The sequence below is a fragment of the Felis catus genome, chromosome E1 (assembly GCF_018350175.1).
Source record: "Felis catus isolate Fca126 chromosome E1, F.catus_Fca126_mat1.0, whole genome shotgun sequence".
Classification (NCBI taxonomy): Eukaryota; Metazoa; Chordata; class Mammalia; order Carnivora; family Felidae; genus Felis; species Felis catus.
In genome coordinates this window covers 56,445,949-56,468,856 of record NC_058381.1, presented here as the reverse complement: position 1 = coordinate 56,468,856, position 22,908 = coordinate 56,445,949, and the positions used below count along the sequence as shown (strand labels likewise).

Genomic DNA, 22,908 nt, shown 5'->3' with positions numbered 1-22,908 from the left:
TTGCTTCGGACTCTGTGTCTCCCTCTTTCTCTCTGCCCCTAACCCACTTGCGTTCTGTCTCTGTCTCTCTCAAAAATAAATAAACACTAAAAAAAAAAATTTAGAATGTATATTTCACAGGTCAGGACTATTTTTACTGTTGCGTCCTAGCACCTAGAACAAAGCCTGATACATACTGACAAGCCCTTAAAGAGCTGTTGAATGAATGACTGAAAAGGTTTCCCTTCATATCTGAATTGATACTAGGCTATGTCTCTGTTCATTCAGCTCATTCCATAAACGTATGTAGCATCCTCTCCGCACCCAGCCCGAGGCTTTGGAAGAATAGCCTGCCATATGGCTAGTGAGTGGCTAAGGAAGGTCCTAGAGACTTTTCAGACATTATTCCTAATCTTCGTAAGACCCACCTGACAGAAGATTTATTGTTATTAATTTTTAAGTAAGCTCTATACCTAATATGTGAGGCTTGAACTCATGATCTCAAGATCAAGAGTTGATGCTCTGCTGACTGATCCAGCTAGGGGCACCAGAAGATTTATTATTAATCCTATTAAAATTTTTTTTTTAATGTTTATTTATTTTTGAGAGAGACCAAGAGAGACAGCGTGAGTTGGGGAGGGCAGAGAGAGAGGGAGACACAGACTTTGAAGCAGGCTCCAGGCTCAGAGCTGTCAGCACAGAGCCCGAAGCGGGGGCTCAAACTCCTGGACCATGAGATCGTGACCTGAGAAGTCGGACGCTTTACCGACTGAGCCACCCAGGTGCCCCAATTATTAATCCCGTTTCATAAGCAAGAGAACTGAGGTTCTAAGAAATGACCAATGATAAGTGCATGCTCTGTTCCAGGCACTGTTCTAAGTGTTTATTTACATAAAGTTTTCCCAAACTCCAATAACTAGCTCTGCCTGGCCACAGGTCGATGACCTTTCCACTGCTTCTCATTGCTTCAAAAAGCCCTGCCTTCCTCCAGAAACTCCTGGGTCAGTGGGGCCGATGAAACGCAGGAACAGGAGATGCGTAAATAGCTGGAGAGGTCCGAAGTGATTGGATGCTGTGGGGCTTGCGAGCAGGAGAGGAGAACGGCAGGCCTGACCCCCTCATGCTCGTGTTGAGAAGAGGCGGAGGGTGTTGAGCGAGCCTTTGGAGAGGCCTGGGCTTTTACCAGACGGGTGGGGGTGGGGCTTTCCAGGAGCGGGTGCAGAGCACAGGCCCGAATGCTTTCCCGTTGTTGTCAAATCAGCAAACCTTTACCCGGCGACTGACTGCTGTGTGCCAGGTACTGTGGTGGGCGCTGGGGACACCAAGCTGAAATGAGCATGGTCTGTTTCTCCCGGGAACAAATAAGGAAGCCAGGCTGGCAGGAGTAGACATTTCCTGATGGTGAGACATGATTGGAAAGGTAGGTGGGGGCTGCATTACCCCCAAGGCTTTTGACTCTTACCTGTAGGCTGTGGAGAATATTGAAGACTTTTAGGTAGATAAGTGACCTGGAGAATTTTTTTTTTTTCTTTAGGGAGATTCATCCAGTGACTGTCTCCCATCTTGAGCTTTAATTAAAAAACATATTTTGATGATGGGTTTTCACTGGTTTCTCCCTTTCTATCTGGAGTGACCCCCTCCCCTAATTCATAGACCAGGAGTGCTTTCAAAATACCACGTCCTTCTTGCTTCACATTCAGTCATGCCAGCTCATGCTCACCAAATGTCTGCTCTCTGATTTTGTTACTGCTGCCTTAGCAATTAGAGTAGAAGGATCTTTGGTGTTTTGTTTTGTTTTGTTTTGTTTTGTTTTGTTTTGTTTTGTTTTGACAGAGACAGGTAAGAATTGTGCCTCCCTCCCTGGGAGTCAATTCGTGCTTGAAAAATGGCCCTTTCTTTTTACGTCAATTACTTCCTTTCTTTTCTTCTTTCCTCTTGTGTGAGAATAGTTTATTATTTTTTTTTTAATTTTGACCTTTTCAGACCATAAAGATTTTTTTTTAATGTTTTTATTTATTTTTGAGATAGACAGAATGCAAGTGGAGGAGGGGCAGAGAGAGAGGGAGACACAGAATCTGAAGCAGGCTCCAGGCTCTGAGCTGTTGACACAGAGCCCGATATGGGGCTCAAACTCACAAACCGTGAGATCATGACCTGAGCTGAAGTCGGACGCTTAACCGACTGAGCCACCCAGACGCCCCATACAGATTATTTTAAAACAAATAAATACTTCCTTTGGTTCCTACTGAGGTTTCTTTTGGCTGGCAGACTCCTGGTTCAGCTGCCCTGTTTATGCTTCTCTGTGAGCCTGTGAAGGACTGAGGTCTTCCTGAAGCCCTAAAGAGCAGCGCTGACCTGAAGTTTGAGGCTTTTTCTAAAGGAGTATTGACATTTTGGTTGTTGTTTCTATGTAGTCATCATTAAATATGCATAATGTTGTAAGAGCAGATGTTTTTAGGAGATATCATAATTTCAGGTTAATAAAGCAAATTGGAGTAACTTCAGATATATATAGAAATAATGTATACAGGGGGCGCCTGTGGGCCTCAATGGTTTAAGCATCGGACTTCGGCTGAGGTCATTATCTCACGGTTCACGAATTTGAGCCCCGCTTCGGGCTCTGTGCTGACAGCTTAGAGCCTGGAGCCTGCTTTTGATTCTGTGTCTCTCTTTTTCTCTGCCCCTCCCCGGCTCACTCTCTCTCTGTCTCAAAAATAATAAAAATAAAACATTAATAAAAAAATTAAAAAAAAAAAAGAAGGTATACAGAACAAACGTGGCACATTTCCTTTTCTTTCCCCACACGTTATTTCATAATGATCATAGCTAACATTCATTGAACACTTACTATTTGTCAGGCCTGGTTGCTCTAAGCTCTTCATACATGTTATGTCATTTTGTCCTCACACCCTGGTGAGGAAGGTCCTTATTTGACAGATGAGGAACATGACGCAAAGAATTTAAACAAGGATCACTAAGCCTGTACGTGGTTGAATTGGGATTTGAACCTAGCCGTCCAGCCCCAGAGCCTGAAGCACTCCGGTTTCTGCTATTCAGAGCACGTGTGCTCAGGAACTCTGTGCATATCCTGTCTGTGAGTCTGTCCTAGTAGATCATCAAGTGTAATTTGTGAGATACAGACAGAGATCTAAAAGTAGACCGAGTGGCAGGGACACGTTCTCTCTGAGTGTCCCTTGAGAGAGCTGCTGTTTGGTGTGTATTCCATCTGCTGGTCTGACCTCTGTGTTTTGTCGTTACTGCACGTCACACCTGTTTGGGGGACGGCCCAGAGATTGAACATGGACTTGTAGCTTGAGTCCTGAGGACTTGACTTCTACTCTCTAGCAACGTGTCCCCCAGGGTCAGTACGTGGGCATCGGGTTGCGGAGGAAAGGGAACAGCCTTTTAAAGCCACCGAGCAGCTCCTCCTTCGAGGGAGAATGAAGATAAGGAGTGGAAGATGTTGAAATAAATTGTTACATAAAATATAAGTGCCATAGACTTCCTGGCTTGTGGGACTTGTGGTATTTCCTGTCATTTCTGAATGGTCAAACTAAAAAGAATACCTCTTGCAAACGCACCACTCAGCCTGTAGTTTTTACTGGAGCCCTGCCGATCTCCCACTTGGGATAATCCGTCAACGTCAAATTTAGTATCAAGTCCCAGGGGTCAGATTTAATGAACTAGAGCGTGCATAGACATGGATGGTTGAAGAGAGGCTGGAGTCAAGATTTCAGGTTTTGTTTACATCTTAACCACTAGACTCTGCAACCTTGGCAAATCTATCACTGAGGCTCTCAGATTACCCACTGGTAAAGGGGGATAGTTCTGACTTTATGGGAATGTGATGCTTGAAGAATGTCTGGGGATTGCTGGGTAAAAAGAAGCCAGGGTAAAAACAATGTTGGCTGTACTGCTACCCTTTCAGGTTGGTTATTTCTGCAGCTACCGATAGTTTTGCGTGGAGAGAATAGTCACTGGTTTTTAAGTAATTGTCTTAAGCGGTCAACAGGGCTTCTGATGGTCTTTCTGTTCTGGTCCTCATATATAGAGGAGCTGAGATCCCTGTGTTCGTACATCACAGTTGTAAATGTTAAATAAAGACCATCCTTCGCCTTCCTACGGGGTGGAAGAGCTAGTGCTGATTTTTTGCTCCTTTACTGAGCGAGGGCTTCTTTTGTTGAGGCAGATTACTGCTAAAACTCTAAGTTATTTAGAGGCGTGGTGACCTCAGGATTGTCCAAGAATCAAGTGATACCTCGACCCTACCTGAGTTCAGATCTAGCATCTCACCTTAGAGGAAAGCAGCTGAGTTCCAGTCCGGCCTCTGATGCGCCATCTCGCGTGTTGTGTCACCAGACCCCCTTGACACGGGTTCTGTGTCCTGCTCCCTGCAGCCAGGGCTGCACAGCTGGCCGTAAGAATCAAGGTAGGCACAGGTGGGTCTTTCTCCCCCCCCAACAGAGATACACCTAAAAGCTGTACTTCCATCAAGTCTCTGTAAATTCAGCCCTTTTATCCACAGGTGTGCAGGGAGAGCAAGCTATTTAACACAACTTGGCAATGTATCCATTTACAAAGTAGAGTTTGGGCCATACAGAGCGTTGTGTCCGTCACGGTCATTCATTTGTTCAGTAAATATCTGTGGGTCATATACTGCGCTAGCAGCTGGGAGTGCAAAGATGAAGAAGGCTTGCCCCTGCCCCGAGGAGCTCGCGGTAAGATGGGGTAGACAGGTTGCTCCCGACTGTCATGTGTTCCGGTAAGTCCTGTGTGACTGTGTGAGAGACAGGGCCAGAGTGCTCTGGGAGCAGAGGGGAGTGAGGATGATTTCCACCCAGGGCGCTGGCTCTGAGAGACGACTCCTTGAACTGGGTGGGATGAGCAGGATTTCCCTAGTGGGTGTCGGGAAGGTCACTAAGGCAGAATTAACAAGCAACGTGAGGAAGCGACTAAGATTGGGTTTCCAGAAGGGTGAGCAGGCTGTAAGGATTGGGTCATGAGGTATGTTGGTGGGAGGTGAAGCTGGAAAGACAGACTGGGCCCATGTTGGAAGGGCGATGAGGGTCGTATTGAGAAGTTTATGCCTTTCTTTCTAAGGCAGTAAAGAAGGTCATAGTCATAAGTTGCTTTGCCACTGAGTAGCTTCTTGGTGTTGGTTAACATATTAGCCATCAGTGAGCCTCAGTTTCCCCATCTATAAAAATACCTATCTTGCAGATATATTTTAAGTTTTCCAAAAATGACAGCTATTATGATTTGATTTGCCTTTCAGAAAGTTAATTCTTTTTTGTTGTTGAGAGAGAGAGAAAGCATGCGTGTGTATGAGCTGGGGAGGGGCAGGAGGAGAGGTAGAGAGAGAGAGTCTTAAGCAGGCTCCCGACTTGGGGCTCAATCTCATAACTGAAATCATGACTGGAGCCGAAATCAAGAGTAGGATGCTTAACTGACTGAGCCACCCAAGTACCCCCAGAAAGTTAATTTTTTTGTTAATTTTTTTTTATTTGGGGGTAGGGGCAGAGAGAGGGGGAGACACAGAATCCAAAGCAGGCTCCAGGCTCTTAGCTGTGAGCACAGAGCCTGATGCGGAGCTTGAACTCATGGACCTTGAGATCAAGACCTGAGCTGAAGTCAGACACTTAACCGACTGAGCCACCCAGGCACCCTACTGTTACTGAATTTCTTTACATTTTTAAAAATGTTTATTTAATTTTGAAGGAAAGAAAGAGTGTGAGCAGGGGAGGGGCAGAGAGAGGGGAGACACAGAATCCGAAGCAGGCTCCAGGCTCCGAGCTGTCAGCACAGAGCCTGTCGCGGGGCTCGAATCCACGAGCAGTGAGATCATGACCTGAGCCGAAGTTGGACGCTTACCTGACTGAGCACCCAGGTACCCCCAGAAAATTAATTCTTTAAATCATCTCACGGTGTAGAGAGTGAATTGGAAAGACAAGAGATAAGGAGCCAGTTAGGTCGTGGTTTGTTTTAGATAGGAATGAAGATACACGGTGCCTGAACTAGAACAGTGGCGTTAACGGTAAAGATGGTTCAGACTCCCTGGGCAGGAGGTGGGCAGGTCTGAACCGAAGGCAGGGCGTAGTTAAGGACACGAGGAACAGCCTCTGTGGGACAGCTAGCACTTCAACTGGATACCATGTGTGGGTTTTATCTGCAGTTTTACTCCTTTTTAATTTTTTTTAAATGTTTATTTATTTTTGAGACAGAGTATGGGTGGGGGAGGGGCAGAGACAGAGGGAGACAGAATCTGAAACAAGATCCAGGCTCTGAGCTGTCAGCACAGAGCCCGACATGGGGCTCAAACCCATGAACCGTGAGATCATGACCTGAGCCAAAGTTGGAGGCTCAACTGACTGAGCCACCCAGGAGCCCCTGCAGTTTCACTCTTTTTAAAAAATATTTCGGGGCGCCTGGGTGGCTCAGTCGGTTGAGCGTCCGACTTCAGCTCAGGTCACGATCTCGCGGTCCGTGAGTTCGAGCCCCGCGTTGGGCTCTGGGCTGATGGCTCAGAGCCTGGAGCCTGCTTCCGATTCTGTGTCTCCCTCTCTCTCTGCCCCTCCTCCGTTCATGCTCTGTCTCTCTCTGTCTCAAAAATAAATAAACATTAAAAAAAATTTCTTTATTTATTTTGTTGGGGTGGGGGGGGAGCCCACGTAAGTGGGAGAAGGGCAGAGAGAGAGTCCCAAGCAGGTTCATGCTCAGTGCAGAGCCCCACTTGGGGCTTGATCTTAAAACTGCAAGATCGTGACCTGAGCCGGAATCAAGAGTCAGACTGACTGAACCACCCAGGCGCCTCCTATCTGCCGTTTCGTTTGTGCCCTGGCCCCAGTGTAATCAGACAGGTGGGTCACAATACAGGTACCCTGGCATGCGTTGCCTTAGAGCCTGGATTGGTCTACCCAGGCTACTAAAACAAAATACCATAAATTAGGGGGCCAAACAACAGGTATCCATCACTCAAGGTTCTGGAGGCAAGAAGGACGAGATCAAGGTGCTGGCAGATTTCATTCTGGTGAGGGTTTCTTGCAAGTGACTGTCTTCTTGCTCTGTCCCCACATGGCAGAAAGAAAGTGCTCTCTCTCTTCCCTCCTTATAAGGGCACTAATCCCATCTTGAGAGGCCCACCGTTATGACCTCATCTAACCCTAATCACCTCCCAAAAGCCTCCCCTCCAAATATAGTCACATTGAGGGTTAGGGCTTTAACATAAGAATTTTGATATGAGAGTCCATGACAGGAACGTGCCTCTTTTCTGTGTGTATGTGGGTGTGTGTTGTAGATTGAGTTACTTGCCTTTTGCATGCTCTTGTCTTTCCTTCCTCCTTCCCTTATAAATTGTACTACAGCTGTCTTTGGCATTTAGTTTGGCCATATTTATTACATTTCTAGTTATGCATACCCTTTAGCCAACCTGTTTCATTTCTCTGAATCTCTGAGTAAAGGAGAAACTTACTCCTCTTCTCTCAATATTCTGCCACAATGCTAACTCGTTTTTGACACCAGATATGTGGGCTTCGCACACATCAGGCAGGAATTGTTAAAGAAATTATAGTGTGTCTACACTAAGAACTGGTATTCAACCAAAAATAAAGTAGATTTGTACCCCACTGAGATAAAAATACGTCTATGACCACATGGTGTGCTGAAAAAAGCAAGTTGTTATGTATCCTATAGAATCCAGTTTCATTTCTGATAAAAATAACAGTGCATAACAATATATGTGTATTTGTGTGCTTTTTTGTGTATTTATATTTGTAGGTGCATAAAATACATAAGAGAATAATGCATTTTACCCGTTACAGTGGTAACTCTCGGGCTACATCAGTGAGGGGAGGTACATACTCCTGACTTTGTATTTTTCTGTGTGAATATATATTTGAATTTGAAATTTTTTTTAAATCAGAAGCATTTAAATTTTTTTGTAAAAATAGCAAAAGGGCTCTCTCTCTCTCTGCTTCTCCCCTGCTCACTCTCTCTCAAAAATAAATAAACATTAAAAAAAAAATGGGGGGTGGCACCTGGGTGGCTTAGTCGGTTAAGCATCCGACTTAGGCTCAGGTCGTGATCCCACGGTTCGTGGGGTTCGAGCCCCACATCGGGCTCTGTGCTGACAGCTCAGAGCCTCAAGCCTGCTTCGGAGTCTGTGTCTCCCTCTCTGCTTCTCCCTTGCTCACTCTCTGTCTCTCAAAAATAAATAAACATTAAAAAAAAAAATAGGAAAAGGGCCCACTGCTGAGCAGGAAAGGAGACAGTTCTAGGAAAATACATAGAGTGGGAAAATTAAGGAAATTAATAAAATAATGGTTTAATTGTTTAGTGAACTACAGAAAGGGTGTGGCTTGCCGAGTGGGGTTGGGGGCTTGTGGAGAACAGTAACAAGATCAGAATAAGCATGAAGAGGAATATGGAATCAGGTGGCTTCATCCTCTTGGTGCCAGTGTGCAATGATTCACTGTTAGAACCATTTGATTCATGATGGATACAGCCTAGTTTTTAATAATCTGAGAGTAAAAGAAAATCCAGACTATGAAATGCCTAAACTGGAGAATGAATAATCCCGTTTGTTTATTTATTTATTTATTTATTTATTTATTTATTTATTTTTTAACGTTTATTTATTTTTGAGACAGAGCATGAATGAGGGAGGGGCAGAGAGAGAGGGAGACACAGAATCTGAAGCAGGCTCCAGGCTCTGAGCCATCAGCCCAGAGCCAGACATGGGGCTCAAACTCATGGACCGCGAGATCGTGACCTGAGTTAAGTTGGACGCTTAACCGACTGAGCCACCCAGGCGCCCCTAATCCCGTTTTTTAAATACGGTTTAGGGCTTTATACAGTATTACTTAAGTATTTTATTTATTTATGTATGTATTTATTTGTGTATTTGTTTATTTAGTTGCTTATTGGCTTATTTGTTTATTTTTAATGTTTATTTATTTCTGCAACAGAGAGAGACAGAGCATGAGTGGGGGTGGGGCAGAGAGAGGGAGACACAGAATCCGAAGCAGGCTCCAGGCTCCGAGCTGTCAGCACAGAGCCTGACATGGGGCTTGAACTCACAAACCGTGAGATCATGACCTGAGCCGAAGTCGGTCTCTCAACTGACTGAGCCACCCAGGCACCCCTTACTTAAGTATTTTAAAAAATAGCTTCCTTATTAATATTCCTGCTTCCTTATTAATTCCCTGTTCCTAGTTTCCTCCCAGAGGTGACCATACTGCTCAGTTCAATAAGTGAGCTTTAATAGTTTTTTAAAAAATTGTGACAAAATACACATAACATAAAGCATAGCATGTTAATTATTTGAAGCCTACAGTTCAGCAGTAAACTTGTTGTGCAACCGATCTCCAGAACACTTTCCATCTTGTAAAACTGAAACTTTGTACCCACTGAACGCTAACACCCCATTCTCCCCAACCCCCAGCCCCTGGCGTCCACTCTTCACTTTCTGTCTCTGAATCTGACTAGCTACCTCATATAAGTAGAATCTTACAGTATTTGTCCTTTTGTGTCTGGCTTTAGCATGATGTCTGCAAGGTTCATCCATGTTGTAGCAGGTGTCAGAATTTCCTTCTTTTTAAAAATTTTTTAATGTTTATTTTTTGAGAGAGAGAAGGAGAGAGAGAAAGAGAGAGAGAGAGAGAGAGAGAGAGAGAGAGAGATTGTGAGCAGGGGAGGGGCAGAGAGGGAGGGAGACACAGAATCTGAAGCAGGCTCCAGGCTCTGAGCTGTCAGCACAGAGCCCGAAGCAGGGCTCGAACTCACAAGCAGTGAGAACGTGACCCAAGCTGAAGTCGGATGCTTAACCGACTGAGTCAACCCAGATGGACAAAGCTTATTTCATTTTGAGAGAGCTTGTGAGCAGGGTAGAGGCAGAAAGAGAAGGGGGGGAGAGAGAGAGAATCCCAAGCAAGCTCCATGCTGACAGCAACGAGCCCGATGCGGGGCTCATACTCATGAACTGCGAGACCACGACCTGAGCTGAAGTCAGACACTCAACCCACTGAGCCACCCAGGTACCCCTTACTTTCTTTTTTTTTGTTTTTAAAACAACTCCTTTTAATTTATTTCCTATGAGTTTTCTTCTCGCTTTTTTATTGTGACTTGTGAAATATTCATAACTATGTAAACCATATGCCTACAGTTTAAAGAAACCGTAAACAGACGCCCTTGTACCCACCACCCGGATCAAAAAGTGGAATGTTGCCAGCACCACCTCCCCATGCCTAACCCTGATTGCGTCTGTATTACTTTGTTAAATAACAGCTTTGTGCAGATACATGATAAGTATCTTGGGGAAGATAGTTTGCAACTACTGCCTGGATTTTTTTTTTTTTTTTTTTAATGCAAAAAAACATCGACTACGTTTGCTCCTTCCTTTAGCTACATTTTCTGCATTGGCCAAGGTTAGTGAAACAGGATGTTCCATGTTAGACGTACTGCCTTGCTTTGAGATGGAAGACAGGGATCGTGGTTTCATCTGTCTGGTGTGCGGACTTCAGGGTATAGTAATATGAAGAGAAGCTATAGCAGGCAGTTGTAGCGTAACCTGAGATTATGAGAGAAAGGAGAGAAATTCTCTGGAGAAGAAACTTTGCTGGAGATGAATGAGGAACAGTAGTTTTTAGTAGCTGTTGACTGCTGGTGGGTTACCTTCTCTATATTCAAGGGGCTCCTGGGTGGCTCAGTCAGTTAAGCATCCTGCTCTTGATTTTGGCTCAGATGAATGATCTCATGGTTGGTGAGTTCGAGCCCCAAGAGAACTGTTAGGAGTTCTCTCTCTCTGCCCCTTCCCTGCTGTCTCTCACGTGCTTTCTCTCTCTCTCTTTCTCAAAATAAATAAATAAAGCTTAAAAAAAAAAAAGTATTTCAAAATCAGGTTGGATTATAAATGGAAGAGAATTATAAAAGGGAGAAGTAGAGAAGGAAGAGGAAGAAATAGTTTCTTTTCTGTTCTTGCCTTAATTTGGTGTCTGGTTGAGAATACAGTTTTCTTTACTAATCATTACAGCATGCCGTTGATCTTTTTCTCCCCTCCCCGTGACACAAATCGTTGACTGACTGACTCAATCATTCCTTCCTTCGTTTAACATTTTATTGAACACTTGTGACATTCCAGACTAATGTTGAACACGAGAGACACAAAGGCAGAGCAAATGCAGTCCCTGCCCTAAGGAACTTATCCACGAGCCAGGAAACCTGAACGTGTCGGAGGAGGGGCTGATGAGCAAAGGCAGAAAGGCATCTAAAGAAGGGAAGGTGGTTTGTGTGTTCCAGATGATTCCATCTAACTGAAGTGTAGCATCCAGAGGGCTGCGGAGCCAGGCCTAGACGGAGGGACCTTGTATGCTTTTCTGCAGGCTTCGGACTTTTCTCCGGTAGCCATGGGGAACCTCTAATGGGTTTTATGGGTTTAAAAAAAATTTTTTTTTTTCGAGAGAGAGTATGAGTGGGAGAAAGGGGCAGAAGGAGAGAGAGAAACCTTAAGCAGCCTCCACATTCAGCATGAGCCCAATTTGGGGCTCAATCCCACAACCCCTGGGTTCATGACCTGAATCGAAATCAAGAGTGGGGATGCTCAACCAACTGAGCCACCCAGGTGTCCCAACGAATGGGTTTTAAACTGGGTGTCATATAATACACATTTTGAAAGATCACTCAGATGACAGTGTAGAAGATGATTTAGGGGGTTGTGGGGACAGGTAAGGGAGAGCCAGTTGTCCAAATGAGATTTGCTGGAGGTCTCGTCTCGGGTTGCAGGGCCAAGGAAGGGGAAGGCCCTGATACGTGAGGCAGGATTCACGTTGGCAACCAGTGTAAGCGGCAGCGTCTAGGCTTTGGTAACTGGACTCTTCTAGGCTCCCCCACAGGACATGGCCAGCTGGTGGGTTTTCCTGTGTGGCAGGCCCATCCTAGTGTACCTGCTCCTGCAAGGCTTTGATCTTTTCTTCCGGCGACTGCTGCACCAGTTCTGATATCATTTAGTATGGTCCGTTGCTTTTCTAAGCTCCCAAGAGGCCACCTTCCCCAGCACGTTAGACCCAGGGAGCTTGCCAAGGTGCTAATTCTGTGTCACGAGAGAATGTCCCCGTAACCAGTGGGCTGTCCCTCATCCAGCTTTATATTCCACACTCCTTGCCCCAGTGCCCTCGGACCACTCCCACGTATGCTTCTGGTCCTATCTGTGTCCGTGTTAGCCTGGGCCTGCACATCTTTGGCATAAAAATCCGCGTGCCATCCCCCCTCCCCCCCCGCCCCACCCTTAGCAGGCCTAGCGGGCCCCAAGTGAATAATGCTGAGATTTGACCCTAATTATGGTCTATGGCCATGGGGGAAGACGGAAGATGGGCAGGTCCTTTGCAGGGCAAGCATTGTCTTGTAAGGAGCTTGTCTTGTGTGAGAGCGCCGTGTCGCCTGTCTTCCAAGGAGAGGGAGTCGAGGGACTCTGGGGTTCATGGTTCTCCAGTGAGTACACATAGATATCCCCTTCTCAAGCCTTAGAGGCCACTCTTTCCCCATCAGAGCCCTGACCTTGCCTTCATAGACTTACCTGGGCTAAGAGCACAGCCTTCTTTTTGTCCTCCACTCCTTAAAGTTAGGTCCTGTGGCTGTAGGAAATGGCGGTCTTTAAAATTTGCCAAAGGAGGCTGACTGCCTGTCCTACTTGGCTTTAAATTGTTGACTGCTGTGTCCGAGACTTTTTCCCGTTTTGGTGAATGGATGGATCTTTTTTTTTTTTTTTTTTTTCAACGTTTATTTATTTTTGGGACAGAGAGAGACAGAGCATGAACGGGCAAGGGGCAGAGAGACAGGGAGACACAGAATCGGAAACAGGCTCCAGGCTCTGAGCCATCAGCCCAGAGCCTGACGCGGGGCTCGAACTCACGGACCGCGAGATCGTGACCTGGCTGAAGTCGGACGCTTAACCGACTGCGCCACCCAGGCGCCCCATGGATGGATCTTAATAATAGCCAACCACTTCTACAGTTTTATGGAAACAATTTCACTTGCACTTCCTGTAAGCCAGCCAGTGGTACACTTACCATAACACGCCAGGGACCGTGTCGGGGGATGGGTCCTCCTTGCCATCTGGCTGGTAGGTAACCTACCCCCAACTTGCACCCGCAGAGTCCGCTTCCTTAGGCAGCTGCTGATACCAGGTTCTCTGGAAACAAACGTGAGACGGAGACCTTTGTGAAATCTGTTTGTTGAAGGAAGGCTGTCCTGAGAACGGGGACAGCAGAAGCCAGATGGGGCAGGGGAGCAAAACTGAACAACGGTGGGGTCTTGGTAGACACTCGCTTCGGCCTGGTTCCTTGGGAAGCTTTGGAAGACAACTTGGGTCACAGCGTCGCCCTACCTTGAGGCAAGGGGCCTGGCCTTTCGTATGCCCTGCCCAGGTCTCGCTGGTTGCTGACTGCCCTGTGGTGGTCTGATGAAGGGGAAGTCCAGGGCACTTTCTTGGACCAGGAGGCTCTGGTTCCTGATTCCTGGCGAAGGAGCCGCAGTGGGCTGTCAGTGGCCAACATTCTCAGCAGCTGGAGAGTGGGAATGCCGGGAGGGAGTGGAGGCGGGTGTTAGAGCGTCACTGCACACCCCATTCCCACTTCAGCCCTTGGTTGTTTTTTTTTCTCGCTTCTTAATTGAATAGCACATCTTCGAGATCATTCTGGATCTATTTACATGAGGCTGGCTTGTCCTTTTAAAATTATGCTTCTGGGGGCGTCCAGGTGGCTCAGTTGGTTGAGCGTCCGACTTCCGCTCAGGTCATGATCTCACGGTTTGTGAGTTCGAGCCCCGCATCGGGCTCTGTGCTGACAGCTCAGGGCCTGGAGCCTGTTTCAGTTTCTGTGTCTCCCTCTCTCTCTGCTCCTCCCCTGCTCACACACTGTCTCTCTCTCAAAACTAAAGATTAAAAAAAATTTTTTTAAATAAAAGTAAAAATTATGCTTCCTGAAGTATAACGGATACACTGAAAGGTAACATCGTATGTACACCTGATTTTCACAAGCCCACACACCTCTATGACCAGCATCCAGATCAAGAACTAGAACAGCGCCAGCCTCCCAGAAGCTGCCCTGATACCCCTTCCTATCACTACCTGTAACTCAGCCTGGCCACTATCCTCTCTTCTTTCCTGATTTGATCTTTATGTCAGTGGAACCGTGCATATGGCCCTTTTATGTCTGCTTCCTTTCACTCAGTGTTTGTGAGATTTGCTCACCTCATCGCATGTAGCGATTATGCTTGTTGCATGTGTGTTTCCTGTGTGAGTACACCACAGTTTATCCACCCTACGGTTTACAGCATTCGGCCGTCTGTTCTGGGCTGTCGCGAATAGTGCCGTTGTGACCATCCCATTGTGTGTATTTTGTTGCACACGTGGACCCACGTCTGTTCCGAGTATACCTGGGATGGGCATTGCCAGGGCACGGGAGGACGCTGTTGTGGATAACTGCTGAACCGTTTCCCAAAGCTGTTTTGACACCAATTTTACTCCAACCAGCATGGTTTAGAAATCTCCAGCACCTCGTATTTTCTCTTTCTCATTGTGGTGGGTGTGTAGAATTAATTTTGTTTTTCTTTTTTCTTTTAAATGTTTATTTATTTATTTTGAGAGAGAGAGAGAAAGCACAAATCAGTAGACAGTGGGGGGGGAGGGGCTCAGAGAGAGAGAGAGAGAGAGAGAGAGAGAGAGAAGGAGAGAGAGAATCCCAAGCAGCCTCCATGCTGTCAGCACGGAGCCCAGAGTGGGGCTTCATCTCATGAACTGAGAGCTCATGTCTTGAGCTGAAATCAAGAGTTGGACACTTAACCAACTGAGCCACCCACGTGCCCCAAGAATTAATTTTCATTTTCCTGATGACTCATGAGGACGGGCACCTTTATGTTTGTTTATTGGCCATTTGGATTCCTCCTTTGTGAAGTGTCCGTTCAAATCTTTTCCATTAGCTTATCTGATTTTTCTATGAGGTCATCTGCTTTTTGTTTCTTGGTAAGGAAATACTAAGAAAATAGGAGTCCTTTCTCAAATAGATATATGTAAATATATGTTTATATTTACAAAGTCTCTGCTTGCCTTTCATTCTCCCTTTCTTTTAATTTATGTATTTTAACTGAGATATAATTGACGTATGACATTGTGTAAGTTTAAGGTGTGCAGTGTGTTATTCTGATATATTTTTATATTGCAGTATGATTGTAGCTTTAGCTAATATCTCTATCAGGTCACATAATTATTTCCTTTGTGTGCAAAGAACCCTAACCTCAACCCTAACCCAAGACCAGCCTAGGTCTTGAGCGCTTCCTGCAGAATTCAGTAAAACTTCAGTCTTTTGCAAGGCCCAAATAACTCAGTGTGAGGTCAAGCCAGATCTGACAGGAAGAATATTCTACTGAAACTCAAGCTTCTTAGCCTAGCAGAATTTTCTTACTCATCTATATCCAGTTCCAGCCACAGTAATTCACGTTTTCCTTTAACACCAGAAATTCATCTAAACCGGAAGGAAACCTAGTTGTGTCTAATGCTGTGCAGTCAGGGAAGAGGAAGCTGGGAGGTTTACACGGGGACAGTTTAAAATGAGGCCTTTGTTTTTGGACTTTAAAGAGCGGCTCCCCCTCCCACCAGGATGTGTCCTGCTCTCAGGAGACCATGTGTAGGCTTCTCAAGCTGCAGTGAATTTTCTTGCCCTTTGTAAGCCTCAGACCCTGGGTTCTCCCTCCTAGCATACGCAAGAGGGTCATAAGGCAACTGAACACACAGCGTTGTGTGCGAGTTGGAAGAGGCCTTTGGCTATTTTATGTAAGTGTTGTAAAGAACATGTCTTGTCATTCTGGAAAGGGCAAAACTATAGGAATAGAAAACAGATCAGTGGTTGCCAGGGCCTGGGGGTGCAGGGAGGGGGTGCCCACAGAAGGGCATGAAGAAACATTTAGGGGTGGTGGAAGTGTTCTGTATCTTGATTATGATGGTGGTTACACAACTGTATGTGTTTGTCAAAATTCATAGAACTGCATACTGAAAAGGGTGAATTTTACTTTTGATGTAAATCATATCTCAATAAGCCTGACTTTTTTTTTTTTTAACATTTATTTATTATTGAGAGACAAAGAGAGACAGAGCATGAGCGTGGGAGGGGTAGAGAGAGGGGGAGACACAGAATCCGAAGCAGGCTCCAGGCTCCCAGCTGTCAGCACGGAGCCTGATGAGGGGCTTGAACTCACAGACTGCGAGATCATGACCTGAGCTTAACTGACTCAGCCACCTTGGCGCCCCAGTAAGCCTGACTTTAAAAAAGAATATATCTTGGAAGGGAGCGGGGGTTCATAGATATGCCAGCGTTCTCTCTGAGGCCTGGTCTCCACGTAGCTCAGGGAGCCCCTGTTTGTGGACAGGCACCATGGAGAGGCACAGATCCCAGTGTGGTGGTGGGAGGGGTGGGAGGTCAGCCTGGCTTTTGCACGGGCAGCCCTCAGTCACGGGCGGCCCTCGGTCATGGGCAGCCCTCGGTCACGGGCAGCCCTCGGTCACAGCCATTAATCCCAGCTCCCCAGCAACGGGTGCATGTGTCTCGCTGCAGGACAGAAGCTGTTCGTCCCAGACCTGTGCTTTGTTTTCTTCATTGGTTCATGACTGTTTGGGGTCATGCTGCAGAAGTCCTGTGTGTTCGGCCGCCAGGGCCACAGCAAGAGGAGAGCTTGCCTAACTCTTTTACTTTAGCCAGTGTCTTCTTCCATTTCTGTCTAATCACAAGCTGAGAACCTCAAAGAGCCTACCAGTCGCTGTGGTAGGAACTTCCGTACCTCCCTGGGAGTTTGCTCTTCCCAGGAGTTAGAATTCCAATAGAGTAAGTGGCACATTTAGAATAATTCTCCTGGGTCACAACAAAGTGAGATGCATCCTAACTGTATTTACTCCGAGTGCTTCGGGATTCACAGTTAAGAGAGGGAGATCGAGTTGCCGACGTTTCATTTGTACGTTCTTTTTTCTAAGCACAAGCGTACCTCGTTTTATTGTGCTTCTTTATTGCACTTGGCACACGTTGAGTTTTTTATAAATAAATTGAAGGTTTATGGCAACACCGCGTCGAGCACATTCCAACAGCATTTGTTCACTTCATGTCTCTGTCACATTTTGGTAATTCTTACAATATTCCAAACTTTTCCATTATTGTATTTGCCGTGGTGATCTGGGATAAGTGATTTTATGACTTACCGAAAGCTCAGAAGATGGTTAGCATTCTTTAGCAATAAAATACTTTTAAATTAAGGTATGTACATCATTTGTTTTTGTTTTTGTTACCCGGAATGCTATTCCATGTTTAAGAGACTACAGCATAGTGTGAACATCATTTTTATATGCACTGGGAAACCAAAACATTCGTTTGACTTGCTTTATTGCAGCATTCTGGACCCGAACCCACAATCTCTCCGAAGTATGCCTGTGTCCACGATTGCATTACAGGTAGAATTCTTTAAAGAAGAGACAGTATTATCACTAACAGTGATCGCTAATGATCACCAGTATTTTCATAGCACTGTATGGTTTTAAAACATTTCTTATTTGATTTTAATCGCCCTAGGAGATGGACAGGGCTGTAAATCCCATTTTACAGACGAGGAAACTGAGGCCGAGATGATAAATTACTCACCCGAGGTCTCACTTATCGATAAGTGCGAGAACCGAGGCACAAAACCGGGTCTTCCAGCTCCTGGTGTTGCCATCAGTTCGTTAAATAATTTCATTTTCCGTCTCCAGTCTTGCACACAGTTCACTGGCAGGACCGGAGGGTCTTAACGCCTCATTAAACTTAATAAATGTTGCCCCACAAACCTTTATTAAAAAACACGTGGCAGTGCGCGTTGTCCAGTTGTTTTGTGAACACTGTTTGTGCCAGCCTGCCACGTAGCCTGAGGGGCAAATGTTCAGAATCCTGAGAGCCACCGTGGACACATGCTTTTCTGAAGATCTTACTCTTGTATTCGGCCTCCTGTCTTGTCCGTGTTCTGGTCTAATCACTCTGGGCCATACAAAGACAACTCTAACGTGGATTTTTCCCTCCAGTTTATAATCTCGCAGGAAGAGCAGACACAGACCACACAGAGAGGACGTGATCGTGAATTGTACAGTTTCACAGAAGCCCTGAGAAAGGCGCTTTATGACATCAGTGTTGTGGACTTGGAAAGTGCCACTAAAGTGCTTGAACTTGTGGTTTGTTGTTTAATGCTGTTTCTTGACAAACCAGAGTGCTAAGAACTGCTGTGGTATTCGGCAGTGAAACTAAAGCCTCTGTGTTGGAGGAATTTCCTCGAAATTTCTTTGAAACCTACTGAAGCCAAGCGTACACACTCTCACCTCTGTTTCCTGTTGTCATCGTCCACCCCACCTTACGGGAAACTATGCTTCTTGTTGTTGCATTTCAAAGAAAAATTTGGTTAATTTTTTCAGCTTTTAAAGGGATCCATAGTGGCCTTATTTTGTCATGAGCTGTTCCACAAATTCTATAAAAGTCAAAGGCTTCTAAGTCAAACAACAGTTGGTTACACGTACATACCAGCATCCCTAAGGAGCACGCTCTCTGCATTCTCTCAAGTGGCCTTACCAGGTCAATCATATAAAATAGCCCTGATTATTACAGAAGTCAATCAGACATAGGCTTTATCTATAGAAGGAACACTGATAAGCAAGCTTTGCAGTAAAGGTTGCTCTAGAATAGAATAGAATGTAGTTCCTAGCCATATATTCTACTTACTAAAATGTTAAATGCAAAAAAAAAAAAAAGGGGGGGGCGCCTAGGTGGCTCAGTCGGTTAAGCGTCCGACTTCAGCTCAGGTCACAATCTCACGATCCGTGAGTTCAAGCCCCACGTCGGGCTCTGGGCTGATGGCTCAGAGCCTGGAGCCTGCTTCCGATTCTGTGTCTCCCTCTCTCTCTGCTCCTCCCCAGTTCATGCTCTGTCTCTCTCTGTCCCAAAAATAAATAAACGTTGAAAAAATAAATAAATAAAAATAAAAAAATAAAATGTTAAATGCTATAAACACTAGAAGTGTATATTGTCAGCCTTAAAAATAAAAATAGTATTTATTTAATGTTTATTAATGTTTTTTAATGTTTATTTATTTTGGAGAGAGAAAAAGCACCAGCAGGGGAGGGGCAAAGAGAGAGGGAGACACAGAATCCGAAGCAGGTTCCAGGCTCCGAGCCGTCAGCACAGAACCTGGTGCGGGGCTTGAACTCACGAACCACGAGACCATGACCTGAGCCGAAGTCGGACACTCAGCCAACTGAGCCACCCAGGCGCCCCCCAAAATAAATACTATTTTTTAAAAGAAAGAGAACACGCATGAGCCTAAGCACTTCATAGAAGTAATGATAATAATAAATACCTGTGGGCAGAGTTTACTGTCTACAAAACTATGTCACAGTTAATAGCTAAGCTATTGTCTCCTGGCCCCTAACCACCCCAGAGGCTGGAACTGGCGTCCAGGGGTCATGTAGGGATTGCGTTGAATCTGCAGATTGCTTTGGGTAACGTGGACTTTTTAACGATATTAATTCTTCCAATCCACGAGCATGGAATATTTGTCTTTCGGTCTGTGTCATCTTCAGTTTCTGTCACCTATATCCAAAAAGAAGAAGCAGTCTGAGCCCAGCTTCACAGGGCCTCTGGGATCTGATAACCCCCACTCTCTCCTCTGTTCTCCCAGCCCTTAGGGGAGGTAGCTGCTTCCTGAGGTCACCCTCTGTCAGCTCAGGGTCCCTTTCTCGTGTTTTAGTTCTCCAGTGCCTGTTTAACCCGTGCCTTAGAATAGATTCTCTCTGTTAAAGTACCCAGTGTGGTTTCTGTTTTCCTAATCTGCCCTTGATTAATACAGCCTTTAATGTCACAAATTGTGAGGCATATTTTGCTGGTGAGGGATGGAGACTTACTTAAGTAAAGTACAGTGATTTATCTGAAAGTACACAACCAGTAGTACACGAGCCAGGACCTGCACCTTCCACTTTGAGGTCCTCTGCTTGCCGTTTGCGTATTTATTTATTTATTTATTTATTTATTTATTTTTGAGAGAGAGAGAGCGAGCGAGCACATGCGCACCTGAGCGGAGGAGGGACTGAGAAAGAAGGGGACAGAGGATCCAAAGCAGGCTCTACACTGACAGCAGAGACCCTGATGTGGGGCTCAAACTCAAACTGTGAGATCATGACCTGAGCTGAAGGCAGATGCTTAACTGACTGAGCCACCCAGGTGCCACCCGAACTTATTTAAAAAAAATAATTTTATCCTGGGGCGTCTGGGTGGCTTAGTCGGTTACGTGTCCGACTTTGGCTCAGGTCATAAGCATACGGTTCGTGAGTTCAAGCCCCGCACTGGGCTTGGTGCCGTCAGTGTGGAGCCTGCTTGGGATCCTCTGTCTCTCCCTCTCTCTGCCTGTCTCTCCCCCACTCGCTCTCTCAAAAATAAACATTTGTTTAAGAAATAATTTTATGTTTACAGAAGAATTGTAAAGGTAGTGGAGAATTCCCATAATACCCTTCCTCCAGCTTCTGCTACTGTTAACCTCTTACACACCACGGTACATTTATCCCAACTAAAATTTAGCATAGGTACGTTACTATTTTAAACTACAGACTTTACCCAGCTTTCTTTTCACACACATAAAAAAAAACACAAAACAAAAAACCCTACAGACTTTATTAGGACCACCCCAGTTTTTCCATGTCTCTTTTCCGTTCCCAAATCTAGTCCGGGATCCCACATCACCTTTGGTTGTCACCTCTCATCTGTGACAGCGTCTTAGTGTTTCCTTATTTCTCACGGCCGTGACAATTTTGAGATGTACCGTTAGATATTCTCTAGAACTTCCCTTGGTTTGGGTTTTCTGGTAATTAGACCAAGGCTGCAGATTTGGGGGAAGAGTACCACAGAGGGAAGTGCTCCTCTGATCGCATCACCTCAGAGGTACCTGATAGCTCATGACTTACTACTGGCAATGGTGGCCTTGATCACTTGGTCCAAGTGGGATCTGTCAGGTTTACCCACTATACGCCTTTCCTTTTCCATAATTTATTGGTTAGAAGCCAGCCACTAAATCCTCGTGCTGTACGTTTGACTGCCCACTTAATTATGGGGCTGTGCTTTCCGAACAGATTATTATCCAGCGCTTAAAGGATCTCTGTGTTCATGGCCGCGAATTACAAACCTAGGAGTCAGATTCGTGGTGTTAGGAGATGCGATGGCGTAGTGCTTCTTGGGGAATTATTATCCGTTGTATCCACCTTTGTGTCGCACCACGGTTCAACTTGGAACTTGGCCGTCTTTAGTCTCAGGAAGCTTTTGGTTAACACTGGGACACCTATTTATTCTTGATGAACTGGAATCACCCCTGACAAGCCCTGAAATACAATCAGAAGCTCAGGGTCTTCACAGCATGAAGGAAATCGGTGAAAAGAGGAAGAGCCATAGAGACACGGTTGCCGGGAATAGGAAAATTGGAGATGTTAAAGCGTGTGGCTGACGAAGTGGAGATTTGCAAGGACAGGCTGAGAGATGACAGACACGGAGAGGTGCAGAGATCTCAGGTAGGAGGCCAAGGAAGGGACGGGGACGGATCCCACGAAGAGAGGGAAGCCAGTGACAAAAATCGAACTTAAGGCCGGACTCTGAACATGGTTTACTGTAATATGTGCATTTTGTCTCTGAGACTCACCATCCAGGACAATAGTTACGGTTCTAGCTGCTAGATTTCACTATATACAGTACTTAAATGAGCTTAGACTTTCATATGAGCCAAATAAAGTAGTTCAGTTGGGTTATGGAACCTTGGGTGTTCACTGCCACGAAGGAGTGACTGAAGAATAATCAGAGCTCTCACAACTTTTGGAGCTTTAGCAGGGCAACATGGAGCTCATCACCTTGTTAAATTAGCTGCAGACTACAGATCGTAATGTTAATAACTTACAAATTAAAACCATCAGACATGAGCTATAGATTTTTATTGCATGCTGTTTAGTTCGAATTATATGGGGTTTCCATATCTTGTGGTTAGCTAAAGAAAATAAAATCTCATTAGGGTCACCGATTCAGAGTAATGGCGTTCTTCCTAGGGCTATATCTGTGAATAGATAGCCTCGCCGAAGTCTCCAGACCGCACCAGGGATGAGAATCCTGTAACTGATTGGCTTATAAACTTAACTATTTCCGTATTTCATACTGTTATTTTTTCAAGCAAGAGCATATTTTCTTTCCAGGAATGTGAGAAGAGACTTGACAACTCTTGTGATTAACCTTGGACCTCATTTATATAGTTTTAGAGTCAGTATATTTCAGTGGGGGCACAGAAAGACAGCAGAGCAGTTTACAGTTTTTGGTTTTGCTTTTTTTTTTTATGTTTATTTTTTATTCATTCATTCATTCATTCATTCATTCATTTATTTGAGAGAGAGCACGGGGGAGGGGCAGAAAGAGAGGGGGACAGAGGATCCGAAGCAGGCTCCACACTGACAGCAGAGAGTCTGATGGAGGGCTCGAACTCAAGAAACATGAGATCATGACCTGAGCCAAAGTCAGACCCTTAACTAACTGAGCCACCCAGGCGCCCCAGTTTTTTGTTTTTTGAAATATGGAATGAAGAAGGCTTTGTTCCTCTTGCCCTTCTTAGGGATTGGCCTCTTGAAAATGCCTGTTTCAAAATGACTGGAAAGCGAGGAGCCTGGGTGGCTCAGTCCGTTAAGCGTCCCAAGTCCGGCTCAGGTCATGATCTCACAATTGGGGAGTTTAAGCCCCGCATCAGGCTCTGTGCTGACAGTGAGGAGCCTGCTTGGGATTCTGTCTCCCTCTCTCTCTGCCTCTTACCCACGTGCACATGCCGTCTCTAAAAATAATGGAAGTAAACATTTTTTTTAAATGACCAGAA

At 45.4% G+C, this 22,908-nt stretch overlaps 1 protein-coding gene across 8 annotated transcripts in view; it reads left to right on the top strand.

Moving 5' to 3' along the window:
- RNF157 (ring finger protein 157) overlaps positions 1-22,908 on the top strand; it is an 82,264-nt gene that overhangs the window by 23,843 nt on the left and 35,513 nt on the right. The window lies entirely within an intron of this gene.